The sequence below is a fragment of the Octodon degus genome, unplaced genomic scaffold (assembly GCF_000260255.1).
Source record: "Octodon degus isolate 3935 unplaced genomic scaffold, OctDeg1.0 scaffold00037, whole genome shotgun sequence".
NCBI classification, from domain to species: domain Eukaryota; kingdom Metazoa; phylum Chordata; class Mammalia; order Rodentia; family Octodontidae; genus Octodon; species Octodon degus.
The window spans coordinates 9,325,722-9,331,623 of NW_004524613.1; the positions used below are offsets into that span (position 1 = coordinate 9,325,722).

The window sequence follows — 5,902 nt, forward strand, 5'->3', positions numbered from 1 at the left end:
CAGTCTGGGTGAGTGTTTTTAGTACCCGAACATTAAAAATATGTAAAAAGCAACCTCCAGCTATTTTCTGTTCAGTTGGTGAAGCAGAAAGATCTTGAGAGAGGTAATCAATACCAGCTCTGGGCCCTCCACAAACGAACTTGGTAATGGTTTGAGCTTCCTAGAAACCCAGTGCGCTTCAGTTGGGATAGTCTGTGGGCCCGCGAGGCATCCTTCCCTTTGGATCCACCATCTGTGATGGAACCGCTGCCAAGATGCACATTTTCATGAAAACCCTTATGGGGAAGACCATCATGCTTGAGGTTGAACCCTTGGACACTATAGAAAATGTACAGGCCAAGATCCAGGACAAGGAAGGAATTCCTCCTGATCAGCAAAGGCTGATCTTTGCTGGTAAGCAACTGGAAGATGGATGGATCTCGTCTGATTACAACATTCAAAAGGAGTCTACCCTTCATCTTGTGTTGAGACTCCGCGGTGGTGCTAAGAAAAGGAAGAAGTCTTACACCACTCGCAAGAAGAATAAGTGTAAGAGAAAGAAGGTGAAGCTGGCTGTCCTAAAATACTATAAGGTGAATGAAAATGACAAAATTAGTCATCTTCATTGAGAGCGCCCTTCAGATGAATGTGGTGCTGGAGTTTCTATGGTCAGCCACATTGACAGGCATTATTGTGGCAAGTGTTGTCTGACCTACTGCTTCAACAAACCAGAAGACAAGTAATTATGAGTTTATTAAAAAAAAATCAGGGCCAGGGAGATAGCTCAATGGAATAAGTGCTTCCCTGGCAAGTGCAAGGGTCTGAGTTCAATCCCCGGTTATAATTATATAATTATTATTTATTATATAAATAATAATAATTTATTTTATTAAATAAAAATAAATAAAAAATAAAAAAAATCAGCTAACAACAACAACAACAACAAAAAAGAAGCACGAAGCAATTCACCCATTTAAATGGTACCAGTCGACAGTGTGTGGCATAGTCTCAGGCTGTATCGTCACCAACTATCTTAGAACTTTCATCATCCACAAAGCAACACCATACCAGTTAGCTGTCCATATAGTGGTGTGAACGGGCTGGGGCTGAGGTCACAGCTGGTACATTAGGGGGAGATGGGTGAGGACGTGCAGTAGTGGACTGCGATGTCCACTTGAGCAACGCCCATGGCAGGTGTGATGTCCTCCCTGCCCTCCTGTGGAAGACCTGATATGAGGATGCTCCCTCCTTCAGCCTGCATTTTGAGGTTTCTAGTGCAGTAAGGGCTTGTAGCGAGGCCATGTGCAGTGGCCAGCGCTTGTGGAAGTGGATACCATGTGCAGGACCAATGAGGCCTTTCCCTAACAGAGAGAAAAGATTTTGTGAAGACAGGAGGTATGAGAGGGAGATTTGGGAAACTGGCAAACTCAGCACCTGGAAAGCCGTGCTCCTGTGGGGAAATGACCTGTTTCTGCCCATTTCTAACAGTGCTTATTTGTGCTTTTGCTATGCTATTAGATACATGGGAATTCTTGTCACAGGTTTTTATGAATGTGCTCCTCTCAGCCCTGAAGAATGTATCTTAATCCGAAAGGATAATTGGCTGTCTGCTCTGTTTGCTGGCCTTTATCCAACATTTTGCCATCTTTTTCTTTTTCTTTGTTTTCTGTGGTCCTTGAGCTCAGGGCCTCTCACACAGTAGGTGGTCTCACTACCACTGAGCCACACCCCAGCCTGTCACCCTTCTACAGCTACCCTTTGCCATTTTGCACTATGCTCCTTTTAAGAACAGCGTGGAAGGCTTTTAAAACCCAAACTGAATGTTCTTTTCTTACAGGGAAATTCAAACCATCCATGTTTATTGTTTTCTTTGCTTTTGGGCTATTTCCAGATGGAAGGCAGAGACTGAGAATCTTGCCAGGGACAGATACTGAGCTCACATATCTACAGAATTTGCGCGAGGTACTTGTTTCATATTTGTGGAGCCTGGAGATTTGTTTCTCCTTCCTCTTGTGTAGCAAGGGCAGCTGATGATTTGGTGGTCGATGTGGGTTTCAGTCTGGGTGAGTGTTTTTAGTACCCGAACATTTTTCAAGGACTCTAGTCAGCATCGTAGAGAGAGGAGGGCTTGCCCATGGATGGCATCCAGATGGAGGAGGGGTGGAGCCAACAGAGGAGCTGAAAGATGAAGACAGTGGTAGATAGGAGCCAGATATCTGGACCAGGGCTATAGCTCAGTGGCCTAAGTGCCTGCCTGGCAAGCACAAGGTCCTGAGTTCAGTCCCTGGTACCGCCAAAAAATAAACAAACAACCAAATAAATAAATGAAATGAAAGGAGTCAGCTCCCTGAGGTGAGAGGGTCCAGCTGGGCCTGCAGAGCAGATGGGAGGGCCTTGTGCCAGCAGGGGAGAGGTGACAGGGTCCTGACACGAGCTGGAACCTGAGGAAGTTTCCTCTCTTTTCTGGACTCTTGCAGTATGCTATTTTTGATCACCATGCTTCAACCCAGTCCTTAACATCTGGAGCAAGGGAGTGAGTCAAAATGACCTTTGAGTGTAATAAGGTGAGTTAGATTATGTTCTCTCTGAAAGTAAGTCATTCAGGAAAGGTTTACCGACTGCCTTTTATTTGACAGGTGTTCTTTACATGCCGACAGGGACTACAAAAGTGTTTTCTCTCTGTGAAGTTAACTTCCCAGTGGGATTCTAAGACCCTTGTGTGAAACTCTCAGATGTCTTCCCATCTCCCTCAGAGTGTCCCAGAAACTAAACCCTAAAACTTATTGCACAGCAATACTCAACAATTGTGAATACTGATTGTATTTCACAACTCGGGTTGGCTGGGCTCAGCCAAGCAGTTCTTGCTCAGAGTGCCTCCCACGCGACAATCGAGGACAGCTGGGTCAGAGTCATCCCAAGGATTTCTTGTGCAGGTGTCTGTGGACATTGCCTCTGCCTGGGGTTATCACTGCCTCTCGAGCTCCTTTGCTGTTCCTGGACCATGAAAGCACATTCCTGCCTCAGGCTTAGTCCTTGCTGCCTGCTCTGCCTGGAAGGCTCGGTGCCCAGGCGTCTCCTGGCCTGTGCTCCCCAACCACAGGTGGTGGCCCTCTCTCCTTCACGCTCTGGGCCCTAGGCTAGTTTGACTCATAGTGAGAGCAATTTCCACACCCTGACCATCATGGGTCTATTTGTGTGTGGTCTGTGCCCCCACCAGACTGCACCTCCCACAAGCCCAGGCCCTAGTCAGCCCTTTGCCCCTTGGGGTTGGGAATGGAGCTGAATGCAAGACCACACTCCATCTTCCCTATTCAGGAGACCGGAGCATCCTCTTGAAGCCTGAGCTATGCTGACCCACGAGTCACAGAACTGAACATATGTGATTTGCACGATACCTGAGGCTGCTGGTCTTGGGTGGTGACCCGAAGATGTCACCCTGACAGGATCAGTGGTGGCTTAGGAGATGCAGCCAGTCTGTACCGCGACCTGGCCAGCAATCTAACTCCAACAAATTCAGGGACTGGGATTAGAGTGGAGCAGAAGAAATTTCTTTAGACAAATCATTACAGGGGTATGTTTTGCTTCCCAGCGCAGAGGCAGCAAGGGTGCTGGGAATTCATTTTTTTCCATTTAGCTTCTACTGGTGGCAAGTGACCCTGAGTCTTCCATTTATGGTGGGTATGTTGCTTCCTTTTAAGATAGGTTTAAGTAAGAAGTGATGTCCATGATTAGGTGTAAATATTTGGTAACAGCCTGCATTCCAGGATGGGGAAGGGATCCCATACAAGTGAAGAAAGAGCCTCCAAACTGGGATGGAGCCATAAAGTGAGAGGTGGAACTGCAAAAAGAGGGGTGGAGTCACAAATTGAGGGCCAACATAAACAAGAGGGGACCTCAAAAGAGGGGACTCCAAGTGTCTGCCCACTTTGTGTGGCAGGGCCTTGGGCCTCTGTGGTGGCCTCTGCCATATCTGGAAGGGGAGGGGGCTCGTTGCTACATTCCAGACTCAGAGAACGCAGGCTGTTGCTCAGTTGCCTCTGTTTCTGAGGGCTTGGGATGTGACAGGTTTGGGACATGGTATTGTCTCCCTAGTATAAGAAACTGAAAAGTAAATAAAAGTAGATTCTGTGAAAGGGAAAGAAATTGCTCAAAAGGAAAGAACAACTGGGATGGGAGAAAGAGGAAAAGAAGGAAACAATGGGAATATATATATATATATATATATATATATATATATATATATATATATTTGATTCTCAGAACTCAAGCCAGCCAAACCTGCCCTGAAGGCATTCTGAGGTAGAAAAAAAAAAATCCCCCTATATATACACACACAAGATAGCTAAGATAAAAAAATGTTTTAATGTACTTGGTACAGGATCTCACTGTGCAGCTTGAACTTGTAGTGATCCTCCTGTTTTCAGCCTCCCCAGTGCTGAGATTACAGGTGTGCACCACCATGCTCGGTTTTGGTGGCCGGCTCAGTGGCATATGGTGCTGGCGATTAAACCCCGGTCCTGTGCTTGCCTAAGCAGGCGCTTAGTCCTCTGAGCTATCTTTTTTTCTTTCTTTTTTTTTCTTGGAACCGGGTATTGAACTGAGGCCCTTGTGCTTGCCAGGGAAGCGCTTATTCCACTGAGCCATCTCCCAAGCCCCTCTCTGAGCTATCTTGCTGGTCTTAGCTAAGATAATTGTACTACTAATTTCTATTGGCTTATTGAAAGGAATAGTTAATCCTTAATTGTTTGATCAATCTTTGCATGCCTATATCTGGTCATCTGAACAGCTACTTTGAAGATAACATTACGCGATATAACAGCCACTGATAATTTCCTATCATCTTGTTTTGAAATGAAGTATCATTTTTATTGTTTTCTTATTTTTTATTTTCTTTAAAATAAAGAAAAAAAAAAAGAATCACCCTCCTCTCTAGCGAGAAAAAAAAAAAATTCAAAACCAAAGCTTGCTTCTGGGGAGCCACTCCTCCCTGCTGCGCTTTGCTGACTCCCCAGGAGTGGGTGTGCCTGGGGGCTGGCTGATGGAGCGCTGGGGAGGAAGAGGCTGCAGACCCCCAGGCTGTCCCAAGAGGTTTCTATCTGTACCCCAGCAAGGATTCCCTGCCAGTGAGAATGCTATCCAGGGGTCCTGAGGTACCAGCCGGGCCTGTCCCATTCCCCTCCCACCTTCCACACCTCCAGACATCCAGCAAAAACAACTGCTGAGTCATTCATTTAATCGGTACCACAGTATTAACTGAGTGACTTGTGGGAGTCTGAGCTGGGGAGCAGGGTGCCTACCATCCGGGAGCTCTATGAGTATTTTCACTGATGCGCTTCATCAGTTTCAATCTTCAAAAAAGCCCTCCTTCCTCCAGAAAACGGATAACTACCCAGCAGTAGTTTTCCTAGTTATTTTCAAAATTAATTTTGGTGTCATGTGCGTGAGACACAATCCTTTAGTTTTCAATGTTTTTGTTTTTCTCCCTATATATTCAATTATTCCCATATTCATTTATACTTGGGTATTTAAGATTGAAGTATAATCCATAATGTGCCCAGAGAGTTACCGGAAACAGCCTGAAGCGGTGCCTGTGTGGCCACCAGATGGAGCCACACACACTTCCGCCTCCCCGCAGCCGCCCCCACGCTGTCTGGGGAGCCCCCACACGGGGGTAGCCAGCACTTCCACTGCCCTCCTGGGGTGCAGGCCTGCACAGGTCCCGCTCTTGCCGAGGGAAGAGTTCCTTCCCAGGCTACTTCGTAGTGTGCTTGGAGCACCCTGTAGCATTCCCCTGAGGGTGCCTGGCCCTGGGCATCCTCCCAGACTCCCCACGCACCTGCTTCTAGCCTGGTCTTGCTCTGAGAGATGAGTGCTGCCATCACAACGCCAGAATAAGATTTAAAAAGAGAGGAGAGCAGAGGAG

General features: G+C 46.7%; 1 pseudogene; it reads left to right on the forward strand.

Moving 5' to 3' along the window:
* Positions 1-254: 254 nt before the first annotated feature.
* LOC101592410 lies at positions 255-722 on the forward strand (annotated as a pseudogene).
* Positions 723-5,902: the final 5,180 nt, after the last annotated feature.